This window comes from Gracilinanus agilis, chromosome 3 (assembly GCF_016433145.1).
Source record: "Gracilinanus agilis isolate LMUSP501 chromosome 3, AgileGrace, whole genome shotgun sequence".
Taxonomy (NCBI): Eukaryota; Metazoa; Chordata; class Mammalia; order Didelphimorphia; family Didelphidae; genus Gracilinanus; species Gracilinanus agilis.
The window spans coordinates 638,877,640-638,895,928 of record NC_058132.1 but is presented as its reverse complement, the minus strand read 5'-3'; the positions used below and the strand labels follow the sequence as shown (position 1 = coordinate 638,895,928).

The 18,289-nt window shown below is 40.7% G+C and overlaps 2 protein-coding genes across 4 annotated transcripts in view; one reads left to right on the top strand and one right to left on the bottom strand.

Moving 5' to 3' along the window:
• The window catches only part of MED12L (mediator complex subunit 12L), a 386,104-nt gene that overhangs the window by 234,983 nt on the left and 132,832 nt on the right, over positions 1–18,289 (bottom strand). The gene's annotated exons all lie outside the window — the stretch shown is intronic.
• Positions 1–18,289, top strand: part of P2RY14 (purinergic receptor P2Y14) — a 58,743-nt gene that overhangs the window by 37,546 nt on the left and 2,908 nt on the right. The window contains exons 2-3 of one of the 3 annotated variants that reach the window (XM_044670861.1): positions 14,324–14,424; positions 17,182–17,241. The gene's annotated coding sequence lies outside the window, so the exon portion shown is untranslated. Of the gene's footprint in view, positions 1–2,027; positions 2,057–14,119; positions 14,425–17,181; positions 17,242–18,289 lie in introns of those variants that run through there. The other 2 variants (XM_044670862.1, XM_044670860.1) reach the window with 2 other exon arrangements.

The window sequence follows — 18,289 nt, the reverse complement described above, 5'->3', positions numbered from 1 at the left end:
GAGGAAGGGAGAGAGAGGGAGGGAGGGAGGGAGGGAGGGAGGGAGAGAGAGAGAGAGAGAGAGAGAGAGAGAGAGAGAGAGAGAGAGAGAAGATGTAGACACAAGTTAGGAGACAGAACTAACTGGGACTAGAGGCACTAGTATAACAGAGAGCAGGGTTTGAGTCTCAGGGCTGCTACTAAGTAGCTGAGAGCCTAGGCAAGTCAAGGAACGTGTAACCTTCTATTTCCTCTAGGAAATGAGGTCAGTTGATGAGATGCTTTCTAACATACTCCCACATTCTTTATTATAGAGTAGTTTCACCTTTCCTTAAGTCCGAGGCACTAAAATATATATATATATAAAACTTGGACATTTTTTGCATGACTTTTGAGCAAACATACATCCTAGTGGCAGGTTTGAAGGAACCTGCCACTTTGTTAACAAGCTAAAACTCTTACCACCGAGGCCAAAGGAAAAGGGCACGTCCCAGTCTAACTGAGAGATGCGAACCTGTGCCTGGCTAACGAGAAAGGGTCAGGCTCATTTCCTTGCTTCACCCGAGGGAATAAAACTCATCATGGTCCCAAAGGATGGTCCATAAGGCTAAACGGGATGTCAGGCACTTAGCCTAATTCTGGCCTGTCAGGGAAGGCAGTCAGTCCATGATGCATGGATTATTTTACCTCCCCATTAGGAAAGGGAAGAGAAAGGCTGTTAAATATGTTCCATGATGGTAAATTATTCAGAGTTGGGAATCTAGATGAGTGGGGATTGGGGCAAACTCTGGGGATTTTGTTTGTTCTAGCTTTTATCAGAATTGGCTTTACCCACGTAGGAAGTTCTCAAGGAAGAACCTTTCCTACCAATGCAAACTGATATCTTCTCTGAAACTTCTATCAATATTCTGAGGTGGTGCCCTGCCCAGAGACACACAGAAAGGCAGGATTTGAACCCCGATCTTCCTGCCTCTGAGGGCAGCCTGCTATGTGGTTCATCATGCAGCCTCTTGGCTTCTTTTCCTGCCCCCTTCAGAATTCTCAGCATACTTCCCCATGAGGTAATAGCAGAAGCAGGGTTGTAACTGGTGGGAATATGGGGGCAAAGGGAAAGGCAGAGAAGAATTGGGCAAATTCTATGGTATCCACCCCACTTCTAACATGTTAAGGAAGGAGAAAATAAGTTAAAAGGGAAATTAAAGGTAGATGGTATATTATCACACTAACCTAGTGATTAGCAATTGTGGGTAAATTTCATGTCTACAAGTCTCCATTTTCTTTTAACCGCCACCTCCCTTCTTATCCATGGCTTCATCCCAAAATCACTCCCCATGGCACTGTTTTGCTCCAAAAGCATCTTCTTCCTCCTCACATCCATAACCCTAGTGGTATCATTTACTTCCTAGATGAACTCGGGAAAGTCCATTTAATTCCCTCGGTTTCCTCATCTGAAAAGTGAAATAACTGGTCTAATGACTTGTGAGGTCCCTTTCCTAATCTATGACCGATTATGTGATCTATAATAATAGTAATTATTTAGCAATTTTTGAACCCTTATTTAATCATCAACTTCACAATAAAGGTTTTGGGAGTTCTGAGCCTGGGATCTGTGAACTTTACTATCTGAAGTGTTAATATTTTGTAAACTGGGCATTACTATAACTGGTTTATTTAGTAATCATATGTATTTAATTTTATTTAATTAAAGCCATTATGCTGAATAGATTTTGCCAGTCTGCCAATGGGAGCCATGATCCGACACAGGTGATTTATAAAATCCTCTCCAGTTCTAAATCCTGTGATCCCACAGAGCAGCATCAGCTCACAGCTCTGGCTAGTGAAAGACTGGGTTATCTGCCTGACTTGTTTTTCTTAGCCTCTTGCTATATTGCTCTATAGCAATGATGTCGTTGCTGTTGTACAGTCATTTCAGTTGTGTCCAATTCTTCATGATCTCATTTGGGGTTTTCTGGGCAAAGATACTGGAGCAGTTTGCCATTTTCTTCTCCAATTCATTTCACAGACAAAGAAACTGAGGCCAACAGGATGAAATGACTTACCCAGAGTCACAAAATCTAGTAAGTGTCTGAGGCTAGATTTGAACCCAGGAAGATGAATCTTCCTGATTCCAAATCCAGTATTTTTGCCCTTGGGCTACCTAGCAATTCCACTAAAGCAACAGCAAAAACTGTCAAGTGGGGAGGCACGGGAGAGAGGGGAAGCAAGGCAATAACCACCTAAAACACAACGACATGAAAACCGAGGACACCTCTTCTTTCTTCTATCTTTCTCACACTTGTTGTCTTTCTTCTCAATCCTGAGAGACAGAGCAAAGCTTCAAGCTTCTGAGCATGTTCCCCTTTATTTAAGACGGGAAGTATGATGTTCATGAGCACCAAAATTCTTTTTTTTATTTATTTATTTGTTTAAATTTTTAAATTTGTTTTAAATTTTTTTGTTTTTATCTTGAATATTTTCCCCTAGTTACATATTTTATGTTCTTTCCCTCTCCCCCAAACCCCCTTAACCCCACTTAGCCAACGCACAATTCCACTGGGTTTTACATGTATCATTGAGTAAGATCTATTTCCATATTATTGATAGTTGACTAGAGTTATTGTTTAGAGCAGGGGTCGGCAACGTATGGCTCTTTCTGCAGAAGCCATAAAGTCCATTTTTTTTCAGGCGCTGTTACAGGAGCGGCACTGTGAGCACTGCACGGCTCTCATGAAATTACATTTTTAAAAATGTGGCGTTTATGGCTCTCATGACCAAAAAGGTTGCCGACCCCTGGTTTAGAGTCTGCATCCCCAATAATATCCCCATCAGCCCATGTGTTCAAGCAGTTGTTTTTCCTCTGTGTTTCTCCTCCCACAGTTCTTCCTCTGGATGTGGCCAGTTTTCTTTCTCATAAGTCCCTCAGCCTTTGAGCACTGAAATTCTAAATGGCAGCACAGAACTTTTCCCAAATAGTTTTCCTCTTTGGATCCTGGCATTCACAGTACAGTACCCTGAGCTTCAACAACCTTTTCATGTCTTGTCCCCTTCTCCCCCTGGACTACAACAAACATCATTTATTTCATGGGAAGAAAATAACACAGAAAGAAAAACAATCTGTGAACATAGAACAAAATAACCCAGAATTTCCGAGTTGAGTAAAAATAACAGTGGACAAGGCTGGGCTTCTAGCCCCCAGCTTTGTCATGGTGTGACCTTTTAACAACTCTCCTTCGCTTCTCAGCCCAAATTTCCTCCTAGGACCGGAGGACTTTGGAGGGTCCTCCCAGGTCTAATAATCTAGTAATATCTGCAGAAATAAAAAAGAACATCCCAAGAAAACGTAATTATTAGAGAGCCTTTTTGAAGGAGAGTGAATTCCCCCAGTGGTGTCTCTGGTACTTCAAATGATGATATCTATTAAAAAACACACACACAGGAAATGATTGCTGTCTTTCCTCAGGCAGCTGTTGTATTTGTCTTGTGATTGTTGTATTATAAATAGAGTGTTCAAGGAATTCTGGGTTTGTTAGAGTTTTGGGGTTTTGTTTTTTTTTTAGTGCTGAGAGCAAGGCGAGTGAATGCTCACTCAAATAGATAATAGGTCATAAATTTATATCAGCAAAAGACTCTGGGAATCAAATCTAGCCATCTATTCTTTTTTAAACTTCCTTACCTTCTGTCTTGGAATCAATACTAAGTTTCAGTTACAAGGCAGAAGAGCGGTGAGGGCCAGACAATTGGAATGAAGTGACTTGCCCAGGGTCACATAGCTAAAGAAGTGTCTAAGACCATATTTGAACTCTGGTCCTCCTGACTCCAGGCCTGGCTCTTTATCCCCTGAGTCACTTGGCTGCCCCAAATTGAACCATCATAAATGATAAAGAAACTGAAGATGAACTAGTTGGCTCAAAGTGAGTTCTGAATTAATGGTGACCCTGAGGACCTTGATAGCTTGCTACCTCCCTTCCCTTAGAATCCCATCTGGGTCTGTGAAAGCAAATGGCTGGCATAGCAAAGGATGATCCAAGAGCAGTGCCAAGAAATGAGAAGCAGGCAACCGTAGCCTGGAGGAATGTATGGGCGGCTGGAGGCGGGGTCCAGTGGATAAAATATGGGGTCCGGTGGTAGGAGGACCAGCGCTCAGGAAGGGCTTGAAGTCTGCAGCAGTGATTAGAGGGACCCTGGGGGCAGTTTGATACCAGAGAAAGAGATCTGGTTTTGAAGCAAGAGGAGCAGGGTCTGGATGCCAGCTCTGTTTGGTGGGGGAAGACTTCTAAAGTCCTTTCCATCTCTCCAGCTATCTAAAATATGATCCCAGGAACAGGAACAGATGGGGAATAGGACGTAAAAGAGACCTGGATTTTTACTTACAGATTTGGAGTTCAAATGCTGGCCCTGTCATCTGTATGACATTTCATCTTCACAGACCTATATTTCTATTCAAATAAAATGAGGGAGGGATAGCTAGGTGGCTCAGAGGATAGGGTTCAAGATATCTTCCTAACTGTATGACCCTGGGCAAATCACTTGACCCCAATTACCTAGCCCTTACTGCTTTTCTGCCTTGGAATCAATATTTAGTATTGATTCTCAAAGAGAAGGTAAGGGATTTTTTGAAATAAATAAACAAATAAGTAAATAAATAAAATGAGTGTGCTGGGTTAAATGATGTGAGAAGCAGCTGTGTCCCACAATGCACAGAACACCAAAGCTGGAGCGAATAGAATTTGTGCCTCAATTGTGACCTGGAAAATCACTTAGCCTCTGCCTGCCTCAGTTTCTACATCTGTAAAATGAGGCTAACACCTGTCTTTCAGAGTTTTTGTGAGGATCAATGAGATCATATTTGTAAATCTTAAAGTGCTATGTAATGTGAGTTCTGTCTAGGCAATTGCTGGCACCTTGGATAGAACCTGGGGAATGGAGTCAGGACAAACTGAGTTCAAATCCAGCTCCAGTCATTTAATATGTGTGACCCTGGTCAACTCACCTAACCTCAGTTTCCTGACATGTAAAATGGGGATAACAACAGCACCTTCCTCACAGGGTTGTTGTGAGAAGTAAATGGGATATTTGTAAAAGCTCTTAGCACAGTGCCTGGCACATAGGTGCTATATAAATGCTTATCTCTTCCCTTTCCTGTCAGACTAAATACTTAAATGGTTTTGTCTTTAGGGCTATAAGTTCCTCCTACCTTAACATTTTTGTCTGACCTTTTAGATTACAATCGTTTCCTGTCTGGGTGCCAGATCTCACTGGGTTCTGCTAAGTCTGCCCGCCTTCCCCACCTCCAAAATGAACCTTAGAACAGTTACTCAGAGGTCCATGTCTCTTCTATTAGAGATGAAGAAGAAGGACTGAATGAATGTCTTTGGTCCTTGGCTTCCTCTCCAAAATAAAGAGGCACGGATTAGATGACAGCTAAAGTCTATATTGGGGAGAAATTACTTAAATAATATAGAACATTCAGGATCAAATGAGATAACATTTGTAAAATGCTTATCATGGTACTTGGCATGTAGTAGGTGCTAAATAATTGCTTGTTCCTATAATGCATTTGTGGCTGAGTGTATGATGATGGGGGAGAAGCAAGTACTATTATGCCCATTTTATAGATGAGGAAACTAAGGTTTAAATGATTTTCTCCTGGTCCTGCACTCACCTCAATGTCTTTGTTGATGCTGTTCCCCATTTCTTAATCCTCCCCTTCCCACCAGCTCCTGGAAGTTTCCTCGATACAATATTTTCCCATCAGCAACCTTTTCCCTTTTCTCACACTTAGTGTTTTGCCTTTTTTCCAATTAAGAATGCATTTGAATTATACTTATTAAATACAAATAAGAGCTTCTAGAGATTGTCACCATCTAACAAAAATTCCGCTTGCATTTGAATTTTGTACAGTATACCCTCAACATAAGCATCTCTAAGCAACTGTGTGGCAAGTCCATTTCTCTGTTTATTTCCTTGTTTGATAGTGACAATATGAAGATTAGCGGATGAAATTTTCTCTGTGCTGGCCTCCATCCATTTGTCAGGGAGCTTTTACTAAATTTTGTTGGAGTCATTCAGTCATTTCAGTAGTGTCCAACTCTTCATGAACCCTGTCGGGGCTGAATGGGCTGCCATTTCCTTCGTCAGCTCCATTTCATTACAAATGAGAAAACGGAGACAAATAAAGTTAAGTGACTTGCCCAGGGTCATACAGCTAATAAGTATCTGAGGCTGGATTTGAATTCAGGTCTTCCTGTTTCTAGACCCAGTCCTCTATTCACTGAACCACCTAAGTCAGTGGTTCCCAAGCTTCTTTGGCCTACCACCCCCTTTCCAGAAAAAATATTACTTATCCACCTTGAAATTAATTTTTAAAATTGTAATAGCAATTAATAGGAAAGATAAATGCACCTGTGGCCATCACTACCTCCACTGGATTGCTGCAGCACCCACCAGGGGGGCAGTAGCGCCCACTTTGGGAATCACTGACCTAAGATATCCTTTTATTAAATGCTTATCCCCACACAACAATACAGTAACACAGACATCTAAATTTTCCATCATCCTAAGAATCACACAGAATGTTTTGTTTTTGTTTTTAAACCTTTACCTTCGGTCTTAGTATACTGCATATTAGTTCCAAGGCAGAAGAACGGTAAGGGCTAGACAATGGGAGTTAAGTATTTGCCCAGGGTTGCATGGCTTGGAAACATCTAAGGCCAGATTTGAATCAAAGACCTCTCCTCTCTAGGCTTCTCTCAGTCCATTGAGCCATCTAGCTGCTCCTCCCTCCCTTCCTTGTTAAATAAATTAATCGTAGGGTTTTAAGCTGAAAAATAAATCCGTTATTTTAAAGGTACTGGGCAATACTGAATGGGATAAAGGAATAGAGAAATAACCTGGAACTATTATTGTATCCATTTTATAGGAAAGGAAATTAAGGAATGAAATGGTTAGGGGAATTGTCCAAGGTAACACAGCCTATAAGTTTGTGAGGCAGGCTCTGAATTCTAACCTTCCTGAATTCAGGCTCAGAACTCTATCCATGGCACTACTTAGCTGCCCCTAGGAATGGATGAAAGGGCAAATATGGAGGACCTTTCAAAGAGAATGAAATGGAGCTGTGACTATTTGGGGGGAAAATTAAAAAAGAGAAGGAACTGAATGGCTCTCAATTGGTAGGGGAAGGCAAGGTGCTTGAGTCATGTCTGACTCTTCATTGACTCCATTTGGGGTTTTGTTGGCATCTTTGCCAAGAAATGTGAGCTGAAGTGGTTTTCCTCCTCCATCTCATTACACAGATGAAGAAACTGAGGCAAAAAGGGTTAAGTGACTTGCCTCAGATCACAAAGCTAATTAGTATCTGAGGCTAAATTTGAACTCAAGAAGATAAGTCTTTCTGACTCTGGGACTGGCCCTCCATCCACTGTGCCAGCTACCTCCCACAGGATGGGACAGAAGGACTAATAAAATGGCGGAGATGTTGAGAAATGAGGAGGTTCCTTTTAGAGGGAAAAGACAGTGAATTCACATTTATCGTGTGAGATGACATTCTAGAGAAGCCATCCTGATTCCGAAAGAGCCCACATCTTATTAGCTCCCTTCTAACTCCCTTGAATCAGACTAACGTTTGGGAAAATGACTCTTCTTCACTGGCCAATCTCGAGTTGGTGACTAAAATTTCCTAAATATCTTTCGTGGGGTGGGAGGAAAGTGGGACTTCACAAAATCCATTACATAGTCCAAGGTGACTACTTTGCAGGGGACAGGAGTATAATAATGAAAGAAAGTCCCAAGTGTGCATGAGGCATAATTACGCCACTCAAAGCCTGCATCATGAATTACAGAAAGATCAGGCAGGAAAGTTACACCTTGAGTTCTTAAGACCAATCCCTAACGGAGGAAACATTTTTGTGGTTTATACAACTTTCATTACACACCCGAGCCCAAGGATTGGACCTGGAGAAACACAGCTGGAGTGATGATAGGAAGGTTGGTATAAACCCCAAACATCACTCACTGTGTCTTCTAGGTCCTTCCTTTGTGAGACATTTACAAAGGAAAGAGAAAGGCTCCAAGAAACTATAAGTTCACAAGCACCCATCATTTAACCAATTTAACCAATCCCCCAATCCCAAAAGAACCAAAAAACACTCAGATGCTATAAAAGTCTTCCTGCGGGTGGATGGTATATCCTTACAAGATAACTTGCCAACTTCCTTCAGGGATCTCTCTTATAGTCAAGCAGAATTATGCTAGAATTTCACCAATTAACAGAAAAAAGAAAATATCAATAGAGGTTCAGGAAATATGTTGCCCAAGGCTCTCACCCCCATAACGATCACAATCACTTCAATAAAAGTGAGTCCAAACTCAGACCTGCTGCTTTTTTTTTTAATAGGCAATGGGAGTTAAGTGACTTGCCCAGGGTCACACAGCTGGGAAGTGTCTGAGGCCAGATTTGAACCTAGGATCTCCCATCTCTAGGCCTGGCCCTCAATTCACTGAGCTACCCAGCTTCCCCCATCCTGCTGCTTTTTTGAGCTAATCTTAAAACTGATTTCATGTAGGGTTCTTGAAAAGAATTAAATTTCAATTCTATAAAAACATTTTTCCAAGACAAGACGGCCTTTTCACTGGCTGAGGAGGTTGGTTAATGTAATAAAGCTGGCAAAAGTGCAGACCTTACTGGATCCTCACAACAACCCTGAGAGGCGGATGCTATTATGATCCCCATTCTATAGCTGAGGAATGTGAGATTGAGAGAAATTAAGTGATCTGTCCAGAGTAACATAGCCGATAAGTGTCTGAAGCTGAACTCGAATCTTTCTGATTCCTAGTCTAACTCCCTTACCCACCCTACCCTATCTGGCAGCCTCACATAAAACTTTGTGAACTTTTGAGCTGTTTTCCCATAGTCTCACCAGCATCTGTCACTTTCCTTGTGATCATCTTTGTCAATTAGATTGGTGAGAGATGCAGTTTCAGAGTTCCTTTAATTTGTACCTCCCTAATTATATGGAGCATTTTTAAAATAGGGTTTTAAGTGCACTCCCTCCTCCTTTCCTCCCTCCCTTCCTTTTCTCCCTTCTTCCCTCCCTCTCTCCCTTCCTTTCCTCTTTTCCTTTCTCTTTCCTACTTTCCTCCCCTCCCTCCCTAAAATACCACTTTGACTATTTATCAATTAGGGAATCATCCTAAATTTTTTATTATAAAACTGGAAAAGCTACAGAGAAAACAAGATCAACAACACATGGGAACATTTTTATCTCCCGAGTCCCCCCAATATCCACAAAAACCACAGTAACTTGGACATCATGAATAGATGAATCTATTTTTCTCTGTTCCCAGTTCTCTCTTTCTTGTGGTTATTTTCCCTTCTCTCATTTCTTCTCCATTCCTATCATTATTTTGGCTCTATTGCTCCCCACCAGCCCTGACAAGGGCACAATGCAGCATCTTGATATATCGATAGCAATCGTGCCAATTTTTGTAACCATCCCAGTGCCCTCCACAGCAGATGCTGCGTTCTGTGTGTACCAAATGGAAAGCGCTGGCTGTCACCTAAGGTATTCAGAACAATGTCAACCATTTGTATTGGTTATATTTCTTTTTCTTTTCTTTTCTTTTTAAACCCTTATCTTCTGTCTTCAAATCCACACTGTGTATTGGTTCCAAGGCAGAAGAATGGTAAGGACTGGGCAATGGGGGTTAATGACTTGCCCAGGATCATACAGATAAGAAATATCTGAGGCTAGATTTGATCCCAGCACCTCCCATCTCGAGGCTTGCTTTTCTATCCACTGAGCCACCTAGGGTCCCCTGTTGATTATATTTCTAACCAAAGAATCAATATGCCCTGATCCTCTGTTAGGATGGATATGGTTCTCTAAGGATTCATTTATTCTACTGGGGGGAGGGAAGGGAACCTAATTATTTATTCCTGTAGAATACAAAAATATGTCTTTATGGTTGCTAGGTGGTGCACTAGATAAAGCACCGGGCCTAGAGTTAAGATGAGCTGAATTCATATCCAACACTTACTAGCTGTGTAACCCTGGACCAGTCACCTAACCTTTGCCTCAGTTTCCCCAACTGTAAAATGAGGATAATAATAGGAAGATGATGATAAGTTGTAGGGGAGTTGTGAGGATCAAATGCAATAATACTTATACAGTGCTAAACAAAATACCTAGTACACAGTCGACATTTAATAAACGTTTGCTTCATCCCCTTTCCCTTCCCTTATTCACATTCCATTCTCTGTGGATGATTGCCTTTGTTCACGCCATTACTGATGGCAGGACAAGGCTTAACTATGAAGTTGATTATATGGATCACAGATAGAGTAAGAGCTGGAAGTCATCTTCTAGGTCATTTGGTCCAAATTCCTCCTTTTATACATGAGAGAAAAGGTAAGTAGTTAGCACAGGGTCATAAGTGTTGTAAATGCCCACAGGGGATTTTGATAGAGCATATTCCAATCTAGGTCCTCTCCTTCCACCTCTAGAACACCTTCAAGAACACTGAATTGCTTCTCTAGGCTCCTGAGAGTCAGAGAGTCAATAAACATTCATTAAGGACCTACTATGTGCCAGGGACCAAGCTACGTTCTGGGGATACAAAAAGGCTACAGTCCCTGCCCCCAAGGAAGGAGCTTATGATCGAATGGGGAGACAAGAGATAGAAGCAAGCTACGAACTATGTGATAAAACAGAACCTAATTAACAGAGGGCAGACGCTGGAACTAGGAGGGGTTGGGAAAGTCTTCTTGTAGAAGTGAAATTTTGGTGATGACTGTGAAGGCAGCCAGAGAAGCCAGTAGAAGGAGATGAGGGGGAAGAACATTCAAGAATGGGGGACAGTCAGAGAAAATTCCTGGAGCTGAGAGATGGAGCGTCTTATTTATGGAAGAGCAAGGAGCCCAATGGCACTGAATCAAAGAGTATGTGTTGAGGGATAAGGTCTAAGAAAACCAGAAAGGCTGGCGGGGAGGCTAGGTTAGGGAGGGCATTGAACATCAAGCAAAGGATTCAGGATGTGCTCTTGGAGGCAACAGGCAATAACCAGAGTTTATAAAGTGGGATGATGACACGCCTGGACCCATGCTTTAGGGAAATCCTGTTAGTGGCTGAATGGAGGATGGACTGGAGTCAGGAGACTTGAGGCAAGTGGACCAAATAGCAGCTATTGCAATAATCCAAGATGATGAGCGCCTGCTCGAGGATGGAGACAGTGTCAAAGGGGAGAAGAGGGAATATGAGAGATGCTGGCAACAGCTCGGATCTGAAGGATGAGAGACAGTGAAGAGCTTAGGATGACTCCCAGGATGAGAATTTGAGGGCCTGGGAGATTGATGCTGCCCTTGACAGCACTAGAAAAGTTAGGGGGGAGGGGGCTAGGGAGAAAGATATATTTGGAGGTGCTTTGGGGGTGCCATAGTTATAAAGTACTCTCTGAGGAACCAACTGACGGATGGATGAGTCAGTAGTAAGCCCTCATTCCTGCTGGAGAAACCCACAAAACTCCAGATGTAAGGCTAATAAAGGATGAGTCACCACAAATCTTCATGATCACAGATTGGCATTATTATCTTTCATTTCCCTGACACTCGTTCTATGACTACCATCAAATCTCTTTAATTCTCCAAAATTATGTTTTCTCCTCTGTAAGACAGGGGAAAGCCCCACTGTCTACCTCACAGATCTAAGTGAGGAAAACATTTTGTAAATAGTAAATGGCAAGTAGAAATAGAAATATGAGCTATAGGGTTGGGGGGAGGAAAAAAAGACTGGGAGACAAATTCAGACCCGCTGCTTCTTTAAACTCAACATATCTAACAGAATTCTTCCCCCCCAGACACACAAAAAACCCTCCCCTCTTCCTAGTTTAACTATTACTTTCTTTTTTTGTTTTGTTTTTAAACCCTTAACTTCTGTGTGTTGGCTCATAGGTGGAGGAGTGGTAAGGGTGGGCAATGGGGGTCAAGTGACTTGTCCAGGGTCACACAGCTGGGAAGTGTCTGAGGCTGGATTTGAACCTAGGACCTCCTGTCTCTAGGCCTGACTCTCAATCCACTGAGCTACCCAGCTGCCCCCATTTTCCTATTACTCTGAAGGGCAAAACCATCCTTTCAGTCTCTAAATGACTCAAAATATAGGTGTCATTCTCATTTCCATGTCCCATAGGCAACCTTTTTGCCACATCATGTCCTCTCTCTACATGCATAACATCTCCTATATATGCCTCCTTCTCTCTCTGATAGTATCAACGTCCTCAGGTTGGCTTTCCTCCCTTATCATTCCTGAACTATTGCTATAGCCCTCTAGTTGGTCTTCATGCCTCACAAGTCTCTCCTCACTACAATTACTTCCACTCTTCTATCAGTTTAAACTTCCTAATAAAGGTAGGCTTAATCATGTCACACCAATACACCCTCGATAAACTGCTGTGGCTCCCTATTACTTCCAAGAGCAAATATAAAATCCCCTGCTTGGCTTTCAAAGACTTTCATAGCCTGGCCCCCTTCCTATCTTCCCCCTAACAAGGCAATTCCATCTCCTAACTCCTTGCATTTTCACTGGCTATCCCTTCAAAGCCTAGAATTATTCTTCTCTCATCCTTCACCTCCTTTTGTGGCTTCTTTCAAGTCCCAGCTAAATCCACACCTTCTTCAACAAGTTTTTTTTTTTTCTGGTGCCCCTTAATGCTAATGCCTTCCCTATGTTTCCCCCTCCAATATATCCTTTATATAACTTGCGTTTATGTAAGTTATTTGCATGTTGTTTCTCCATTTGCCCAAGGGCTCCTATAAAGCAAGGAATGGGTCTGATTGATATCCCAGGGCAGTGATGGGCAAACTTTTTAAAGAGGGGCCAAAGGAAAGGAAATGCTCATCTGTCAGTCTGTTTCTAAGGCAACTCTTTTGAAGTTTCATTGTATCGTAGCCTACTCATTATGAGAACATTTCAGGGGGTCGCATCTGGCCCGTGGGCCATAGTTTGCCCATCACTGCTCCAGGGGATATCTTCAATTTGCCAACAACCCCAAAGGTAGATTATATGGGACTCGCCATTTACTTGATTTTTTTAGAGCAGCCACTTAGGGGGAAAAGGTATGACAGTACCTTCCCATCTATCAAGCTCACTTTTTGTTACTACTTTTAAAGGGTTAGGAAGGAAATTAAGGTTGTGGTCACAATTCATCCTAAAATGAGAGAGATGTATGTGGAGAAACAGAGTCAAAATAGCAAAGTCCCAGTAGAAGATGGGGAAGGCTTAGGGGATTGGACTTAATCTCATCAAGCTATGAAGGCAAACTTCACCTACAGAGAGGCAGAAGAAAGAATACTGAGTGGTCCATCAGAAGACCTCATCTCCAGTCCTGGACGGGCCACCAACAATCAGTTTTAACCTTGAATTATTTTACCTTGTAAACCTCCTGCCAAACTTATTCTATTATTATTACAAAGTGTACTTTAAAGTATCACTTTTGTAAAGGACACAAGCTAGATGTAACCGGCCAAATCATGCCAGAATTTATTAATAAAACACAAGAAAGCAAAGTAACTCAACAATTTAAGAATTTGAGTCCAATCGGGCCTCAGACACTTCCCAGCTGTGTGACCCTGGGCAAGTCACTTGACCCCCATTGCCCACCCTTACCACTCTTCTGCCTTGGAGCCAATTCACAGAAGTTAAGGGTTTAAAAAAAAAAAAAAAGAAAAAAAAGGAATTTGAGTCCAGATGAAAAAAAAATCCCACCCAAATCACAGGGCATTAGATCAAACAAGGTCATGAAAGCCAAGCCACTCACTCTCTTTCCAGAATATTATGACCCATATATATTATATATGCATATATATAATATACACACATATTTTTATTAAAGAGACTAACACAGTAATATCCAAAAAAAACATAAAAGTTTGACTAAGCAACTACCAACAACTAACCTAAAGGCATTAAAGACATAATTAAGAGGGTCAGCGAGGTGGCTCAAGGGATAGAGTTAGACCTAGAGATAAAAGGTCCTAGGTTGAAATCTGGACTCAGGCACTTCCTACCTGGGTGACCCTGGGAAAGTCACTTAACCCCCATTGCTTAGCCCTTATCACTGTTCTGTCTTGGAACCAATAGTAGTATTGATTCTAAAATAGAAAGTAAGAGTTTAAAAAAAAGACAATATTAAGCACAGCAAGGGTGGCTGTATTAACAGCTAAAAAAGTCAAGATGCTGTTAAATTTGAAGAAAGAAGCATATAGAAACATGGCAGCCATCTAATCAATACATGCATATTTCACCCAAAACTATTTACTTCTCATGTAATTTAATACATTCGTCTCTTCATAATAGGGTGCTTAAAGAAGGTTATTGACCACTTCAAGATGGAAAGGATTCATAAGGCTGAGGTATTCTAATGCAGGCCATCTCACTCCAGCCAAGGTTGAAGAAAAGTAGGAAAATCTAAACAATAACTTTGTAGACAATTAGAAAAACAGATAATTGCAAGTAGCTAATGGCATGGGATGTTGAAAATACACTGAATTTGGAGTACAAAGACCTACCGGTCACATATATGATTACGAGCAAAGATATTTCACCTCTTGGCCTCAGTTCCTTCATTTGTAAAATAAAAGGGTCACATAAAATGATCTTTAGCGGTCCCTTCCAATTCTAAAATTTGATGATATAACAGCAACAAACCAAATCTATATTTTCTTTCAGGTTGGTAAAGCATTTTTCTCAGCTTGTCTCACGTAATCAATGAATAAATATTTATTATTCAACACCTGTTTTATGACAGACACAGCACTAAATATTATCATTCCCATCTTAGAGATGATAAAATTGAGAGGCGATAAGATCTGCCCACAGTTACACTGTTACTACACGCAAGATTTATTATTGCTATATTAGTAATAATATAAATAATGACAATATAGTCACATTGATTATTTGATTATTAATAACATCAATAATATGACTATTAATTATCATACTCTTAATAATATATGATTCATAATAGATAATATAATAATAGATAACTTATTATAATCTATTATTAGTAATATAATCAACAAGAATGCACATAGTGCTTTAAAGATTCCAAAGTGCTTTAAATATATAACAATATAATAATAGATAATAATTTATTATAATCTATTATTAGTAATATAATCAACAAGAATGCACGTAGTGCTTTAAAGTTTCCAAAGTGTTTTAAATATATAACAATAATAGATAATAACTTATTATAATCTATTATTAGTGATATAATCAACAAGAATGCATGCAGTGCTTTAAGGTTTCCCAAGCGCTTCAAATATTTTAGAACCCTGTAAATGTTGTTGGTGTTGCTCGGTCATTTCAGTTGTGTCTGACTCTTTATGATCCCATTTGAGGTTTTAGTGACAAAGATCCTGGAGTGGTTGGCTACTTTTCTTCTCTAGCTCATTTTACAGAAGAGGAAACTGAGGCAAATAGGGTTAAGTGGCATAGCCAAAGTCACACAGCTAATAAGGTTTTGAGGCCAGATCAGAGCTTAGGTTTTCCTCACTCCAAGTCCACAGCTTTTTTTCTAGCCTGGCATCCAAATGTCTCTAGCATTCATTGGAAATCCTTAAATAAATGATTGATGAATTGAAGTCATCTGACACTGATAGGGAAGGAGGGATTCTTCCTAATAAGGGAAGTCCCTGGTAATTGAGGATTAACAACTCTTTAATCACAATTCTTTTCTTTTTTTTCTTTTTTCTTAAAGGTATATAGAGGTGGAGAAGAGGGATTCCCCCATAAGTAAGGGACCCACCCTTTAATGTGGGGGGTGACTCTGCAGCATTAGTTTTAGCGGCTCACTCACCTTCTTTGGTTCCTTTCTGGTTTTTGTCCAGCAGCCTCAATTGCATTACATGGGACGCTGTCAAGCTATTTCCAAATAATATTATATAAAGACCACAAAACAGTTGCCTTAAATTAAATTAAAAATTGTTACAAATGCGTGTATTTCTTTAGTATTTGCCTATTGGTTTTTCTATTTCCAAACTGATGCAGATGTGAAGGACTACAACAGAGACTGTGGAAACCAAAGCAAAATAAGGTCAGATGGCTTCAACCAAATTACTGAATATGCCTAACTTTCTAGAGTGCCACTCCTTCCCTTCTTTGAACAAACAGGTTGCACTGGCTTTAAATTCTATATATCCCTTTTTTAACCCTTATCTTCTGTCTTAATATCAATTCTAAAACAGAAGAGGGGCAAAGGCTTGGCAATAGAGGTTAAGTGACTTGTCCAGGGTCACACAGCTAGAATGGTGTCTGTGACCAGATTTCAACCCAGATCCCAGCTGTCCCTCCAGTATATAGTTAGACTTGAACACAACCATAACACGGCCAGCCTTACTTTGAAAGTTAAAGGTTATCAAGCAATTAAATTAATATGCAAAACCACCATTTGGGGCAAAGAATTGTTTTTTCTAAGATCTGGAAAGTGCTTTACATCAGAGATGCCAAACAGGAATCCACCCCACCCTCTAGTGCAGCCAAATCAGATTAAAATGTAATTAGAAAAATATTTAACAAAATAAATTAAAATAGAAGAGAACATTATTATTTCATTTGACCCTCACAATAAATCTGTAAAGTAGCTGCTGTTTTTATTCCCAATTTACAGGTGAGCAAATTGAGGATCAGAAAGGTCTACTTGCTCAGTGTCACACAACTATTGTCTGGGGTCAGAGTAGAACTAGCATCTTCCTGATTCTTTGCCCACAGCCTTTTTCTCCAAACTGGCTCTGGAACATTAGAGCACGCCTTGGCACAGCTAGGTCACCCTGTATACGTGATCCTGGTCTCATTTTGCTCTGGTCTTACGCAAAAATATTGCAAGAGGGAACAATGGAAAACATTGTTCAATTTAAAATAGCCCTGGGGTCTGGGTACAAATCCTGCCTATTTGTTTATCCTAGTGGCCTTGGGTAAGTTTCTTTAACTTTCTCAATGTATTTTCCCAATTGTAAAATAAAAGATAATGTCTAAGGGTCTTTTCAGTTCTAAATCTATGACCCACGGCTGAAACACTGAAATCAAGAAATCATAATTATAGATTGGTGAGGCATATTTTATGGTTTTATTTATGGTATATAACACATATTTATAGATGGTATAATTTAATCATTTCTGGGAATTTTAATATTATTTCTGGATTGTGAAAGGCTTTTCCAGTAGAGCACGGAGTCTGCAAGATTCTGCCAGGGTGGACAAGCCCTTTGATGGTGAGTATACCTGCTCTCTGGATTTCATAGCCAATCCCAGGGCTAGGTGATCCACAGCACCTTTTCCAGAGTTCCTTCCCAAATAATACTTGTACCACTTTTACTCTATAAGCATTTATGCACCAGGCATTGGGAGGGTGCATTGGAGGGTACAAAGAAAAGCCAAAAACAAGACTTTGTTTCAAGGAACTCCTAAGTGTAATGGGAGAGAGAAGATGCAAATGATTATCTCGAAAGCAGATATATAGAGGATAAAGTGGGAGTAGATTCAGAGAGAAGGAGCTAAGTTTAAGGAGGGCTGGGAAAGGCTTTTGCAGACAGTAGGGTTTCTGCTGAGACAAGAGGGAAAATCAGGGAAGCCAGGAGGGAGAGCCTCTATTCCAGGCATGGAGGCTGGCCAATGAAGATGCCCAGACTTAGGAGACAAAGTGTGGTCTTCATTTCCAGTCCTTCATGTCACTGGGTCATCTGTGATTCCATCTGCTGAGCGCCTATTCACAATCCCTGTATAATTTAAAAGCTGATAGGTCTGAAGTTCAGATTTAGCCTCTAGGATAAAGTCCATTGTCATGCAGCGAGCAAACAGCTAAGGCTTCCTGTTCCCAGCCACCGTGCACTGGCTCTGCCAAGCTGGCTCCTTGGCACCACTTCCTCCATCCCAACAATACCTTCAGGTCACCCTTCTGTTCCCCTACCTTCTGCCATTTCAGCAGCTATTAGCTCTGTCATCCTTTAAAGACCATCCCTTTGGGGGTGTAGGACCTCCTTTCCACTTTAGCTCAGTTTATTTCTCTCAGTGACCCACAGGAACCTCTGAACTATGGGAAACCTCCAGTAAACCCTAGGCTATACTTTAGGAAAGATAATTTCCATGGATTTTCCGATGCCTAAAATCTAAAAATAAATCAGTGTCTATTTTACAAAAGTAACTTATTAAGTCTACTGAATTAAGATTAAATCCAGAAAGAGAGCTTAATTTTTCAACAAATAAGAGTAAGACCCTGACTCTTTCCAGAGTCTTATGGATAAAGAGGAGAAAAATCTATTT